This window comes from Callithrix jacchus, chromosome 14 (genome assembly GCF_049354715.1).
Source record: "Callithrix jacchus isolate 240 chromosome 14, calJac240_pri, whole genome shotgun sequence".
Lineage (NCBI taxonomy): Eukaryota > Metazoa > Chordata > Mammalia > Primates > Cebidae > Callithrix > Callithrix jacchus.
Window position 1 is genome coordinate 24,952,237 of NC_133515.1, and position 15,679 is coordinate 24,967,915.

The 15,679-nt window shown below is 40.5% G+C and overlaps 1 pseudogene across 1 annotated transcript; it reads left to right on the top strand.

Annotated features, from left to right (window-relative positions):
• The first annotated feature begins 2,799 nt into the window (after positions 1–2,799).
• Positions 2,800–14,014, top strand: LOC100895964 (immunoglobulin kappa variable 1-12 pseudogene; annotated as a pseudogene). Its single transcript, XR_013526036.1, has 3 exons — positions 2,800–2,881; positions 3,006–3,198; positions 13,675–14,014. The product of XR_013526036.1 is annotated as an immunoglobulin kappa variable 1-12 pseudogene (transcript).
• Positions 14,015–15,679: the final 1,665 nt, after the last annotated feature.

The following is a 15,679-nucleotide window of genomic DNA, read 5'->3' on the forward strand; positions in this document are numbered from 1 at the left end:
AATTACCACAACCTTGCTGACAAAAATAAATAAGTTCATATAACACAAGTGTATTATCTTACATTTCTGAATGTCAGAAGTCTCAATAAAGTAAAATCAAGGAGTAATAGGGCTGTATTCATTCTGGAGGCTTCAAGAGAGAGAATCAAATATCCAGCTTCTCATCTTTCTAATGTTCCCATATTCCTGACTACATGGCCCCTTCCTCCATCACTCCAGAATCCCTCTCCATTGTTCCAGCTCCTCTCTGGCTGTGAACCTCCAACCTTCCATTTATAAGGACCCTTGTGATTATACTGTTCTCATTATAATAATTCAGGATACTCTCCTGACCTGAAAATTCTTAATTTAACCATGTCTGCCGAGTTATGTTTGACATGTTCATAAGTAATCATCATAGATTCCAGATATTCAGACAATAAAGTCTTCAGAGGGGTATATTATTCATTCCACAAACAACTCTCATCATCCACACAAATGGACTTGTCCTAAGATAGATTAAAATTTCAAAAAGAAGATTTATGTTGCAGTAGACCTAGAAAAAACCTGAGACTCTAGGACTCTCTGATGTGTGAATGTCAGATTCTGGGGGATTCTGATTCTCTGCTCTAAGTGGACTCCATGGTGTGTAGCCATCTGTGGAAGGCTTCTTTGATTTTGTGACCTCAAAAATAAGGAATCTCTGCTAAAATCAAATCTAAGGAAGACTGGCAAAGGGAATTTAAATATTTCTTAAATTTTCTGACTTTCCCTATGCATTAAAAAATGAGAGGTGGCAACAATTCAAACCAAAGATTCCCTCCAAGAATGAGGATTTTTCTAATGCCTTAGGTTGGGTCCCCCAGTGAGGAGGAGAAAGATTCTCATGCAAGCAGTATATTTACAAAGTGCAGGAAACAAGCAAGTGAGCAAGGGAAGAGAGGAGGGACAGTGAAGGTGCATCAGTAAGGAGCCACCTCTGAGGATAATGAGAGCTCAAGCTCACATAGAAACATAGGAAAAATGCCTCTGCTATTCCATCTGAGAAGTGAGGGAGCTGGAGTACGTCTACACCTCCCATGTCATTACTGATTGATAGCTGTCCTAGGGCATGCTAATTCCAGGTGATGAGGTCTGTCACATCTGCAGGCAGAGCTGCCTTCCCCAGGTTCAGTGAGAGCAGTGAGGGCCAAATATGGCCAGAGAGAGTCAGCTGAAGTACAATGGATGGAAACACCAAGGTAGAACAATGACTATAAAATTACACAGAAAGAAAAAAGTGCATTTGAATCCAAAGATGAATCTCTCTGAATCTGGGGATCTGAATCCTGGCAGGCTGTTTGTTAGTCATTTCCTTGGAATCCAGTCTCCTGGAAAAGCAGGAGGAGGTTTGTGTACAGGCTGCTCTACCTTGGTCTGGCCACTCCTAGTTGTGCACAAGAAATACTCCCTGGAGTCCCTGAGCTTCAGTCCACTGATACTGATGTAGTTGGCTGCACTGCCCCTGCTTCTGAACCAGGTTGACAGGCACTGGGAAAGGCAGCTGTGTGAGGTATTGAGGTTCAAATCTGTGCTTGAGGTTTATCTGGATTCAAATATTTTTTCATCTATTTGGGCAGTGGCATGGCAGGAGATGAAGACTCTTTCTAAATGGATGTGAGACAGGGAGGCTGTCATCTGGGTCAGGATGATGTCCTCACTCACTGCTAAAGAGTAAAATAAGAGAGGGTTACTTGTGGTGCACGGCAAGGACATGCACTGAGTAGCAGCTGCCCTCGCTAAGGAGAAACTTCACTGACCCGACCTTTCCCTAGGGCATCTCCCTCACCTGTTCTCCAGAAAGCCACGCTGTAGAGCAGATGCACCTGAGACCCCAGAAACAGGCTGGTGGGGAGTACAGCTCACAGCATTATCCAGGGGATGTAGCCTTTCTCGTCTTGCTTTGAAACAATTGATTATATGAGCCTTGATTGATTAAGGTTTTCAAGTTGATCCTAATTCAGGCTCCTATACTTAGGAAACAGAGAAATAGAGATTTTAGATGAAATAATTAGACCAGGCATCACTAGTCAGCTCTCCATGCTGGTGAACTATAAGAAATCATACCCAAAGGCAGGAAAGAAGATAGAATATGGAGATCATCACACCAAGAAAAAGATGCAGCCCATTGAGTCCCTGGGCATTAGAGAGACCCATAGCTCTGGATAATGGCAGATCTGTGCATGGCACAGGTATCATCTTTGTGCATCTTCTGCAAATTGCTTTTCCTTATAATGCTAAGAACAACAGCTTCAGTTTATTAGTAAATTATATTGAATTTATTAAACATGCTTCTGATGAAGTCTTTTTATTTTCATTTCAAAAAAGAAACAATTTCACACTGACAGAGACCTTGTCAGTATAGCATTAAATACTTTTACACTCATCAGATTCCTTTGAGAATAACTGAAAATTCTGACAGCCCCACATTCCAAAACTTTATTATGAATTTTCTACCAAAAATGATGCTATCCTATACCTAATACAAGTATAAAATACATTATTTAATCTAGCCTTAGGTTAATTTAAGATTTTGAAAATTCACTCCAAAAATATGTTCTGTAACTATATGGCCACCAAAGAAAAGTGTATTTTCTCAAGGTAAATCTGTGCTGCCCTGATCTGACCTGGGACCCAGGGGACACTGTCCCTGTGCTGAGTTACTGAGATAAGCCAGCCCTGCAGCTGTGCCCAGCCTGCCCCATCCCCTGCTGATTTGCATGTCCCAGAACACAGACCCCTGCCCTGAAGACTTATTAATAGGCTGGTCACATCCTGTGCAGGAGTCAGTCCCAGTCAGGACGCAGCATGAACATGAGGGTCCCCACTCAACTCCTGGGGCTCCTGCTGCTCTGGTTCCCAGGTAAGGAAGGAGAACACTAGGAATTTACTCAGCCCAGTGTGTTCAGTACTGCTGGAACTACAGGGAAGTCCTCTGATAACATGATTAATAGTATGAATATTTGTTTTTATGTTTCCAATCTCAGGTAGCAGATGTGACATCCAGATGACCCAGTCTCCATCCTCCCTGTTTGCATCTGTAGGAGACAGAGTCACCATTACTTGCCGGGCGAGTCAGAACATTAGAAGTAATTTAGCCTGGTATCAGCAGAAACCAGGAAAAACTCCTAGGCTCCTGATCTATGCTGCATCTAGTTTGCAAACTGGGATTCCCTCTCGGTTCAGTGGCAGTGGATCTGGGACAGATTACACTCTTACCATCAGCAGCCTGCAGTCTGATGATTTTGCCACTTATTACTGTCAACATGGTTATCGTACTCCTCCCACGGTGTTTCAAGTCATAGCATAAACCCCCAAGGAAGCAGATGTATGAGGCGGGGCCACCCTGGATGCTCCTTCTGGTGCTCTATCTGCTGAGAGCATTTCTCAAACTCAGTCAGGTTTTGAAAGTCATTGGGAGATTTTCATAGAGGGGAACAGGGAGGCTTCTTTGAACCCGAAGCCTCTTTCGCCCTCAACCCCAGCAGAAAAGATGTAACAATGCCTGTCCTGGTTGGATAAAGAACAGAGATAAGTCCACCTGAGGAGTCTGTGCTGTGGGATAATTGGAATCCATACATACAGCAAAAGAGAAGCAACTCTTGATATTTCAAAAAGAAATCCTTCAAGTTGAATAAATTAGCATCTAAACCACGGTCTTTTCAAAGCCTATGGTATGTTATTCATGAAGCAGATACTAGAGACAGGGGAATCTCAGGTGATCCTCCAGAAGCCAGAGTGCACCTGCCCCTTGTGGTATAGGCTGTGTACCCATGTGATGATCCTCAGTCTGGGAAGCCCAGGGCTGGGGGTGCTGATGTTCTCAGCTGCCTGCAGCACCTTTCCAGGTGATTCTCCAGTTCATACCTAACTCCACATATTTTATTTCAGATGTCAGCATACATGAATTCACCACTCTGATTTCCCAATCTCAGGGGATGGCCTCTTGCCATTATAGAGAGAAAATGGGTTTTAGAAAATGTGCTTCCAGATGTGATAGTAACAACGGGGAATTGACAGCTGACAGGCCAGTAAGGTTACTTGTTCCTTAATTGTTCTCAAAATTTTCCAGTTACAGATTGTCTCAGAATACATTCAAATGTGCTTTCAAGTCTTACCAGCAGGTCTGGTCATTAAGTCACAGATGAAGGAGAAAAATCAGGAAATTGTATGAAATATATCATAAAGCTATTTGTGGCAGCTCATGCCTGTAATCCCCGGCACTTTGAGAGACTAAGGCAGGAGAATCACTTCATCCTGGGAACTTGAGATTGGACTGAACAACATAGGAAGACTCTGTCTTTAAAAAAAACACCAGATAGATAGATAGAAAGATAGATAGATATAACAATCATTTGACAACCAAATAAGCCTTCCTCAACAAAAAGGCGAACAGTAAGAGAAAATCCTAAACATGGATATAGCATTTTTTCCCTTAATATGAAAGTCCCTTGCTACTCAAAATTATCCAAAGTTCAGCAGCACCTCAGCATCCCTGAGAGGATGTTTTGCATGCTACATAGCAGGCTCGCCTCAACTTTCCTGAAAGATAATCTTAATTTTAACATGGCAACAGATGATCTATATGAAGTTTAACAATATATATTTTATGTGATATTTTAGCTAAAGAGATTTATTTTTTTCTCAATGAGGACATTCAGGAAAATTTCAATGGAAGGTCACATGTTGAAAGCATACCCAGCTTTACTTTCAAGTTAATGCAACATTGCATTTGAAAACATTTTGAAGATTATAAAGGTTGAAAATTATATTTATCTACCTATGGAATTATCAAATAACTTGATGCTTAAATGGAGTAAACATTTTTGGAAACTTTAGTAATTATGAAGTGAAATAGTCAATTAAAGTTGTATATCTATGTTAGAGATTGTTGGACTTAATTGCATCAAGTCAGCTTGGTGTGGGATGTTGTTTACTCCTGCGACCTATAATGAGAATCTTCTGCCCTGGGTAGTCACTGTCCTTTAGCCTTGTCCTCACATAAATGAAATCCCTAGGCTGGAGACAAGCTCAGTTCACTACAGCTGAACCAACCAGCTGAGCCCTGCCTCGGTCAGCCAATTGATTATGAAAATGAACATTCATGAATGTGAAAATAAATAGTGTAATAAAATACTGAGTTTAAGTGGTTGTCAATAATTATTGTGTGAAAACAGGACAATACAGTATTTATACATCTACTTATTTAGATAGATGCATTTTATTAAAATTGATGGCATAAGTATGAATATTTATTAATCTATATATAGAGATACTAAGACAACATTTAAAACATTAAAACTTAATACAAACAAAAACCACAAAATTTTTATTATTTATGGACAATGTACATATTTGAGTGTGTATAACATACATACTGGTACATTTATATTTTTGAAAAATTGACTGCAGATACTTATATGTACACATATATATGTCTAAATAAGGCGATTTAAGTATATTATATAAGCAACACATGCATATTTACAAAGTAGTTATATAAAAATTATATCTGTGAAGGTGATTTCAGTTTTCCCCCCATGAAAACAGTGTGCCCAACACCAGGTATAGTATCTGCTCTGGCTACAGAAATTTCCTTTGTAACCTATAGTTATAAAACACTCAACTAATGGGTATGGTATGTACACCTTAAAGTATTTTTCTAACTCAATAAGGGGGTAAAGGGCGTGAATGGGGATAACTGCCTAATTAAAAAAATTAATCATTGCATCCTATGGAAGTCCAATCATGCGTATGTCCCCAGTGATGCTATTCTGTATGGAGTTCTCATAACTGGGTGCTGTATTGATGTCACACCACTGCCATTGTCAAGGATGCCCTGGGAGACTAGAAGTCACAATAGTGGGTAAACCCCAAGGGTAAATTCACCATACACTTTGCAAAGAGAGATTAGCAATTCCATGACATTGGCTATTGGTTTGGACAGATTATCAGGTCTCAGTAGAAACAAAACTGAAGGACTGCAGACAAAGTTGGTTTGGAAGAGCTATGACTGGACCTTTGAAAATAGGTCAAGATAAAAAACAAGTGCTTCCCAAGTGAATATTCATCTCTATTTCATTACTGAGGATCTGCTCTTAGTAATTAAGAGGATCCAATACTAGAACTTCAGTCAATCATCTTTCCCAGCTTTTTAAGGAAGTCACATGAACCATAAAATCCATGCGTGAGCTCAACAATGTGAATTTCAGTTGACGAGGCTTGCATACCCACGGATCTTCTGAGCATTCAGCTTGCCAAGTAGCATAACCCCTCCTGAACCACTAACATTGTATCACATATCAGTGGTCAGACTAACAACATGTGTGGAGTGAGTACAGTGGACCTAACCCAACATCCAGAGGACAGTGGTTGTTTTCCTGTATATACATTTGCTTTATTTGTCAGTCGTGTTTCTGCCAGAATCATCACTTGGAAGATTTCTGAGTGTTTTCATCAGAGTCAAGAAATCCTTACGTAATTTAGCATTAGAAGAAGCAACTTAACTATAGCCAAAAAACAAAAAATGTGAAGCAACATATGTTCATGATGTTGTCATATGTACAGGGCCAGCTGCCCTTATAGAAAGGAAAAAACCCATTATTAGTCAGGGAAAGCCGAAACACAAACCCTTGTAATGTCAGATCACTGTCTCACCAGATGTACCGGAGGCCCTGAAACACTGATATGTATGACGTTGCTACGCCCATCAACAGAATCGGAGAATCTAAGAAATGACTGTTTATTACGGGTGCAGAGAAGATTAAAATGTTTCTATTCACTCTTGTCTGTGGTTTTCGGGTTGATAGATCTTTATTCAAAGAATTGGCATGATAATTGTTACATTAAGTTGGAAAAATAATGAACATGTGGACAATTAGTTCTCATTATGATAGAGGATAAACTTTGAACAAAGGGTCCTATGGTGTGGGCTGGGGGTCATAGAACCTGATAATCAAGGGAAAATATGTTTTCTTCTATATATTTTAGAGAAGAAGTAGAGAATATGTGTAACCTAGATGAATTTCAGGAATTTACTGACATTTCCACTGGTAAAAGTTTATTTTAACTTCAACAGACTTCAGAATGAAGTTTTAAGTAATGCAGCTGAAGCATCACATACACCTGGATGCTAGTACAGCAGAGGGGAGATGAACCTAGACGTGAACACTAAAGGACAGCCTCTTGGTCAGCTTGTGTTGAGAAGCACAAGAAATAATCCATTCATTCCTTACTTGTCTGTCATTGAATCAGTTGACTATGAGAGAAACCACTGTGCCTGGTGAAGCAAAATTGATTGTTGATGGATTAGGTGACTTAAAATCAGATGGAAAAAGCAGAGGAGTGAGCACAGGCAGCTTCTGACATTCATTTCACTCCTCCCTGATACCTGTGTGCTTCTATAATCAAGAAAAGTCCAAGGCCAGGCGCAGTGACTCAGGCCTGTAATTCCAGCATTTTGGGAAGCTAAGGCAGGTGGATCGCCTGAGATCAGGAGTTTGAGACCAGCCTGGCCAACAAGACACCCTGTCTCTACTAAAAATACAAAAATTAGCAGACTGTGCTGGTGTACCTCCTGCTACTCAGGAGACTGAGGCAGGAGAATCACTTGAACCTGGGAGGCAGAGGTTGCAGTGAGCCAAGATCACACCACACATCTTGGCCTGGGCAACAGAGTGAGACTCCTTCTCAAAAAACAACCAAAGACTAAAGTGACAGGAAGCTGGTGAGGCAGAAGGCAGTGCCCACAGGACAGTGGTGTCTGACCAAGTTCAATGATCCTATGTGAGTTTGCTTATGATAATGGCCACTAGCTGCATTCATGTAGCTGCAAAGGACATCATTTCATTTTTTAATTGCTGCTTAGTGTTTTCATGGTGTTTATGTACCACATGTTCTTAATCCAGGGTACCTTTGGTAGCTATTTAGTTTGATTTCATGTCTTTTCTATTGTGAACAGTGCTGCTATGAACATATGTGTGTACATGTCTTTATACTAGAACAATTTATATTCTTTTGAGTATATGTGCAATAATGTGATTGCTGGGTCAAATGGTACTTCTGTTTTCAGTTCTTTGAGAAATTGTTACACTGCTTTCCACAATTGCTGAACTACTTTACATTCCCACAAGCAGTGTATGAGCATTCCCTTTTCTCTGCAACTTCACCAGCATCTGTTATTTTTTACCTTTTTAGTAATAGCCTTCCTGATTGGTCTGAATCCTCTATTTTAGGTATAGACTCATGAAAAATGTAATATTTCAATTGATTTCACTTAAAATAGCATTTTAATGTCTATCAAACTTAATGATGAGTCATGTCAGTTACATGACAGAATGTGGTGTGATAGAGACAAAAGAATGATTGAAGGAACAGAACAAGAAGCTCCTGCTTCAGGCTTAGGGTTTAAAATATATCAGAGATGATTTTCTCTTCTGTGATAATGGATTCAATAGACAGTGCAATTAAAATTCCAAAGTGCCATCTCTATTAAGTTTAATAGGTATACTGCAAAATTTATATAGAAATCATGCAGACTGGAGCCCTCAAACTAAAAAGCAATAGATACGTAATACACTATTTTAAAATGCTAATAAATGTGTCATGGAGCCTAAGTGTTTTTACAGAATGCTATTGCAGAGAAACAAAGTGTAAGTAGCAAGAGCAGGAGCTGAGCAGTGCCATTATCGTCTTTTGTGCTCACATGGTGCTCACATGATTTGACAGCACCTACTCACTGTAGATTCTGCTTTGATGTGAGACAGGGGATAAGGTCTAAACCCACTCAAGATGTTTAGATGTATTTAACAAGGAAACATACAGCCTACATGATGTCGATATCCCAAGGGCTATACTCTTAAATCAAAATGCTAAAAAAATAAATGATTTCAAAGACTGAAAGGGGATGCAAGATGAACCAGAGGATAATCAAATTTATTATAAAGAAGCCTCAAAACCTCAGAGCACAGCCTTCCTCCTTCCTCACAGTTACTGCCCCCATGTCCATTCCTCAGCAGCATGAGGTGGAGCAGAGAGGAGAGAAAGCTGTTACCCCTGGAGAGCCACTGTTTTCTTCTAAAGACCAAAGAAAATTTCAGCTTTCCACCAGGGATAAATTTTTTTTTTTTTTTTTTTTGCCTCATAGACATGTTTGTGAAATTTTTTATTGTGTGAATCTCCTTATAAATTCGCATTTTTGTCTGTTTTAATTTGAAAATGTATTTACATAATATTTGGAAATAATTTTTGAATATACATGTGGCAGCCTATTGAAGCTGTCATTGACTGTTGATAATTATTGCTAAAAAGTCATCTGCGAATGGAAGACTTTCATCTGTGACTAACACGCCTCCAGTGAAAGGAATCTTTTTTTTGTCTCTTCACACTCTTTTTAAGCTCTTCAGTTGGACTTTGATTTTTTAAAGATGTAATGTATTCAGTTTAATTTATTATTTATGTAAAATTAATTAATTAGTTTTCAGTATTACAAAGTAAAAATCATGTGTATTGCTATGTCAAACACCTGCCCCTAGATGGCAAACGAATCCCACAATATAAAAGACAGTGCTATGATCAAAGAAATACTGGGAATGTTAGGGTGATGGTGTCTCACTGTCAACAGGGAGCCCTTAGGTTAGAACAGAATCTCATGTGTGATGTAGAGCGCCTGGGAGGAGCTGCCAGGGTGCTGAGTTGTGGGGAAAATCTGCTCTGTGCTCGGTGTTCTGAGACTGGAAGTCGGGCCCTGACAACCAGGGTAGCTGCAGGAGATGATCAAGGTAGACAGGGCTAAAGGGGGTCCTATAAATGAGACCCCTTCCAATAGAATTAATATTCTTATCAGAATAGAAAACAGAGAGCTCTTCTCTTCCTTTCCTCCCTGCATCTTCCTCTCTCTCCCCAAGCCCCATCTCCTTTTCTCCATGGCTATGAAACAGGAAGAAAGTCCTTAACAGAATGTGTACCTGGTTGGACCATAATCTTAGACTTCTAGCCACCAGAAATGTGAATATAAATTTCTATTCTTTAAGTCATCCAGCCTGTGGGACTTTGACGTTGCAGTGCCAGCAGACTCACCCACAGTCCCAACCCTCTCTGAGCAGTATCAGCCTCAGGAGACCCTCCTGGACGTGGAGACCCAGCTTTGCTTCTCTTCCTGCTGCTGTCAGGCTCTCTGGTGAAGAGGGAGGACTCAGGCTTCATCCTCAGTTTGGTTGCATTAAACACAAATGTTGCCTTCACAATCAGGTAATTAGCCTTTTCCCTTTCTGATTAGAATTACATCAAACTGCAGGAACAACGTGTTTGCAATTAATGTTTTTCAATGAGGATGTTTGCTTTCCACTTAGATGTCAGAGGGGACATTGTATGCACCCTGTCTCTAGCCTTTTGCCCCGTGTCCCAAAAGGGAGGTCACTGTCAACTGCAGGGCCAGCTATAGTAGTAAGTGTCCTAACCTGGCAACAGCTGAACCAAGGCCCTTTTTGAGCTTCTGCTAGTTCACAATCCCCCCTGGATACAAGGCTTGGGTCAAGAGTGCTAGACATGGACAGATGTCACTCTGGCCATCAGCAACTAAGCTGCCTTCATGGAGGCCCACTCTGAATAGAGTCCTGGCAGTCCTGTGGGCCACAAAAGCTGGTCAGAGAGATCCCACATCGCTGCAGTCAGAGGGGAGGCTGCCAAAGACCATCACATTTGTGTGTGTTTATGTGTGAACACAGCCACTGAGTCATGTGTGCTTCTCTGTCTGATGGGAGTCCCCAAGAAAGGAACTACCCATGCTGATCCTTAGTATAAAATGTCTCTCTCCAGGGGGCCCAGACCCACTGCCCCTCTCTCCTCAGCACTTGCAGCTCTGTGCTCCTCAGACTTCCCTAGTGTCACTCAGCATTCTCAACCTTAGACTGCCACAGTTTGACCCAGCGGGGACATCAGGGAGGGTCCTGAGCTTTATGACCCTAGGGCTCTGTGGTGAGAAAGGGTCATGGGGTCAAAGATCACGCCCTTCCTGGTTTTCAGTGTTCATGCCTCAAAGTTTAACATCATACTTTATACCAATGATTAAAAATATGCCTATTTATATAAATATGCATATTATATTGTTAACCCAGAACGTTTGAGACAGGTATCAGTTAATTTAGAAAGTTTATTTTGCCAAAGTTTAGGACACGCACCTATGACACAGCCTCAAGAGGTCCTGAAGAAATGTTTCCAATGTTGTCAGAGCATAGCTTGGTTTTATACAATGCAGTGAGATATGAGACATCAATCAACATATGCAAAATGAACATTGGTTCTGTCTGGAAAGGCTGGACAACTCCAAGTAAAAAGCAGGGAACTGGAAGCGGGGAGGGGCTTTCCAGGTCACAGGTAAGTGAAATACAAATGATTGCATTATTTTGAGTTCCTGATTAGCCTTTCTGGAGGAGGCAAACAGATATGCATTTATCTCAGAGAGCAGAGGGGTGACTTTGAAAAGAATGGGAGGCAGGTTCGCCCTATTCAGTTCCCAGCTAGAATTTTCCCTTTAGCTTAGTGATTTGGGGAACCCAAGATATTTTTCTTTTGCAATATTTATTCATAATATATATGCATAGTATAAACAAAGATATCACTGCAATTTACATCTATAATATTATACATATTGATTATGTAAAGTTTGTTACAAATGCATATATACACATACACATAATTTCGTATTTATTTAGCATGTGCTCCTTTTTCCTTCTAACTACAACAGCATCAAGCTCTGTCAGGTGTCTGGGGACATTTGCTGACCTCTTTGGCTCCAGCATGGTTCTGGTCATTGAGAACCAGTGAGAACAGAGCTGGGAGCAGCTGACCCCAGGAGCTTGGGGCCAGCCCTAAAGCTCGACTTTGAGACTTTCATCCTGATAGCAGACTCTGGCCTTGGTGCAGTGCCCAGGAGTGTGTGAGCAGTTTCCTTCCCTGAAGCCCCTGTGAGGCAGACCTGTGGGCAGAGCCTTTGGTTCCCAGGTTCTCAGCCCCATTAGAAATGTGAGATATAATTGGGTACAAATCTGTTACCAGTTTTATTGGGATCCAAGTAATTTCTCCATGTGTATGGAAATTTGCTTGATAGGAGGTAGACACTCTCTGTTCTAGATGTGAGACAGAAGCCTGGCATCTGGATCAGGATGACGTTCCCACTCACTGCTAAAGAGTCAGAGGAAAGTGGCATTGATAGTGCAAAGCAGGGACATGCACTGAGCAGCAGCTGCCCTCCTAGGAGAGAAGACTCACTGTCCTTATTTTTTCCGTAGTCTCTATAGCACCTGCTCTCCAGAAATCCATGATTCAGAGGAGCTGCACCTGAGCCCCCAGGAACATGCAGGTGGGGAGTTCAGCATTACTTAGGGGATACAATCTTGGTCTTCCTACTTGTGAAGACAACTGATCCCTGGATAATTTCAAGTTTATCCTAATCCAGGCTCTGGTAAATGCAGGAAGACATAAGTTATTATTTTTGAGGTCAATCAGATCTGGCATCACTAGTCAGCTCTTCACGCTGAGAACCCCTGGGAAATAACACCCAATGACAGAACAAAGGGTAAATCAAATATGGAGATCCTCAAACCAAAAATAAGATGCAGCTTATATAATTTCTGGGTGGTTTATAGGATTAAATAATGGTGAATCTGTGAGTGAAATGCAGGCTTTGAGAACTTGTGGCTTTGTCTTTATGCATTTGCAGTGAATTGCTTGACCGTATAGTCATGTGAAAATGGCTTAAGTCATTACAAAATACTTTCAAATATATTTAGCATTATCTTGTAAAATGTTCTTTCTTTTTTTTAAGAAAGAACAATTTCACACTCACAGAAATGTTGTAAGTATAGCACATAGTACCCCCCTCCCTTGCAGAATATATTTAAGACTTGATGATCCCACCCTCTAAAACTGCACAGAATTTCCTACAAATAAGAATATTTCCCTAATGAATTCCCATACACATATGGAAAACATTCTTTCATCAAGTACTCAAGAGTATTTCAAATGTTGACAATTATAAAAAAAGAAGTTATTTGGTACAAAACAGCCCCAAGAGGAAACACGTTCTTTACAGGCAAATCTGTGCTGCCCTCTGACTTGGGACACTGGGGACCCGAAGGACTGGCTCAGAGAGGAGCCAGCCCTGCAGCTGTGCCCAGCCTGCCCCATCCCCTGCTGATTTGCATGTTCCCACAGCACAGCCCCTGCCCTGAAGACTTCTTAATAGGCTGGTCACACTCTGTGCAGGAGTCAGTCCCAGTCAGGACACAGCATGGACATGAAGGTCCCCACTCAGCTCCTGGGGCTCCTGCTGTTCTGGCTCCCAGGTAAGGAAGAGCACTAGGAATTTACTCAACCAGTTGCTCAGTACAGCCTGGCTCTTCAGGGAGGTCCTCATATAACATGATCGACTGAGTGGATGTTTGTTTTTATACTTCCAATCTCAGGTGCCAGATGTGACATCCAGATGACCCAGTCTCCAACCTTTCTATCTGCATCTGTAGGAGACAGAGTCACCATCACTTGCCGGGCGAGTCAGAGCATTGGTAGTGCTTTAGCCTGGCACCAGCAGAAACCAGGGAAAGCCACTAGGAGCCTGATCTATGGTACATCCAGTTTGCAACCTGGGGTTCCTTCGAGGTTCAGTGGTAGTGGATCTGGGACGGATTTCACTCTCACCATCAGCAGCCTGCAACCTGAAGATGTTGCTACTTATTACTGTCAACAGTATAGCAGTTATCCTCTCACAATGTTGCAAGTCATAACAATAACCCCCCAGGGAAGCAGACACTTGAGGCTGGGCTGCCCCAGCTGCTCTTCTTTGTGCAGCCATCTGCCGATAACACTTGTCAGACTCAGCCAGAGTTTTGAAGGTTATTGGGAGATTGTGGAAGAGGGGGCCATGAAGGTGTCTCTCCACTCTAAGTCTGTTTCCCCTCACGGCAATGTCTCTTCAGATTTAGTAAAGAAAGGAGATTAGTCTCCCTGAGAAGTCTATGTTATGGGGAAATTGAAATTCTTACAGTAAAATGCAAGCCACACATTCCAAACAGGAATTATTTTAACTGAATGAATTAAAGTCTAAACTACAGCCTTCCAAAGCTTGGCATGTGCTCTTCATGAAACAGATACTAGAGATGGGGTTCTCTGTTGCAAAAATATGAGTATTTATTAATCTATTTTTAAAGATACTAAGATGAAATTTAAAAATGTCACTATATCAAATATATTGAATAACATATCAAATATATTGAATAACATATCAATAAAAACAGTAACATATATGTAATTTAAGGAAAATGTACATATTTGAGTGTATATAACATACATACTAATCCATATATATTTATTTGATAAACTGTTAGCTGTAAATACTATGTACATAATACTATGTACACCTAATACTTATATACATATAAACATATGTAAATAGCTTATACTAAATACTATGTACACATAATACTTATACACATATAAACATATTTAAATAGCTTCATGTACACACATGAATACATGTACATAAGGCTATTTAAATATGTTTATATGTATATAAGCAACACATGCATATGTATGAAATTATTATATAAATTAAATCTGTTAAGATGATTACAGTTACTCCCCATGAAAAACAGATGTCCAAAACTATGTATGCTACCTTCTCCGGCTACAGGAAATTCCTTTGTAATCTTTATTTCTAGCACTCACCAAATGAGTATTTGCACCTTAAAATATCTTTCTATTTTAGTGGAGGGGTAAGGGATATGAATAAGAGTAATTTTGCCTAATGTTAAAAATTAATCATTGCATCCTATGGAAGTCCCCATTATATGCATGTCAACAATGATGCTGGACAGAGTTCTCAATTGGGTGCTGGATCAACGTCACGCCCCTGCCATCATCAAGGATGCCCTGGAAGACTGGAAATCACAATAGTGAGTTAACACCAAGGGTATGTCACTGGCTACTTTGCAAAGAGACACTGGCAATGCAATGACATCCATTATTAGTTTGCATGGGTCATTAGATATCAGAAGAAACAAAACTTAAGGATTAGAGACAAAATTAGTTTAGAAGAGCTATGACTGGACCTTTCAAAATGGGTCAAGATAAAAAATAAATGTTACCCAAGTGAATACTCATCTAAATGCCACTACCTAGTGGGAACTCTTAATAATTAAGATGATTCAACACATGGGCCTCAGTCAGACTCCTTTCTCAGCTTTCCCAGGGAATCTCATGAACTGATGCCATGGAGATTCATGCATCTGAATTTCACTTAATGAGGCTCACAGGGCTATTGGCACAACTGAGTATCTGACTTGCCAAAAACCATGACCCTTCTTGAAACCCTAACACTGTAGCACACATCTGAGATCAGACTAACAGCTGATATGGAGTGAGTACGGTGGACCAAACCCAACACGTGGAGGGCAGTGGTTGTTTTCCTGTATATGTGTTTGCCTTTCTTATCAGTCATGTTTCTGCTAGAATCATTACTTTAAAGTTTTTCAAGTGCTTTCAAGTCAAGAAATCCTTACATAATTTATCACTGGAAAAAGTAACTTTATTATACCAAAACAAAAGTGAGGCAAAGTAGATTCATGATGTCGTCATGTGTACAGGGGCAGCTATCATTACAGAAGGA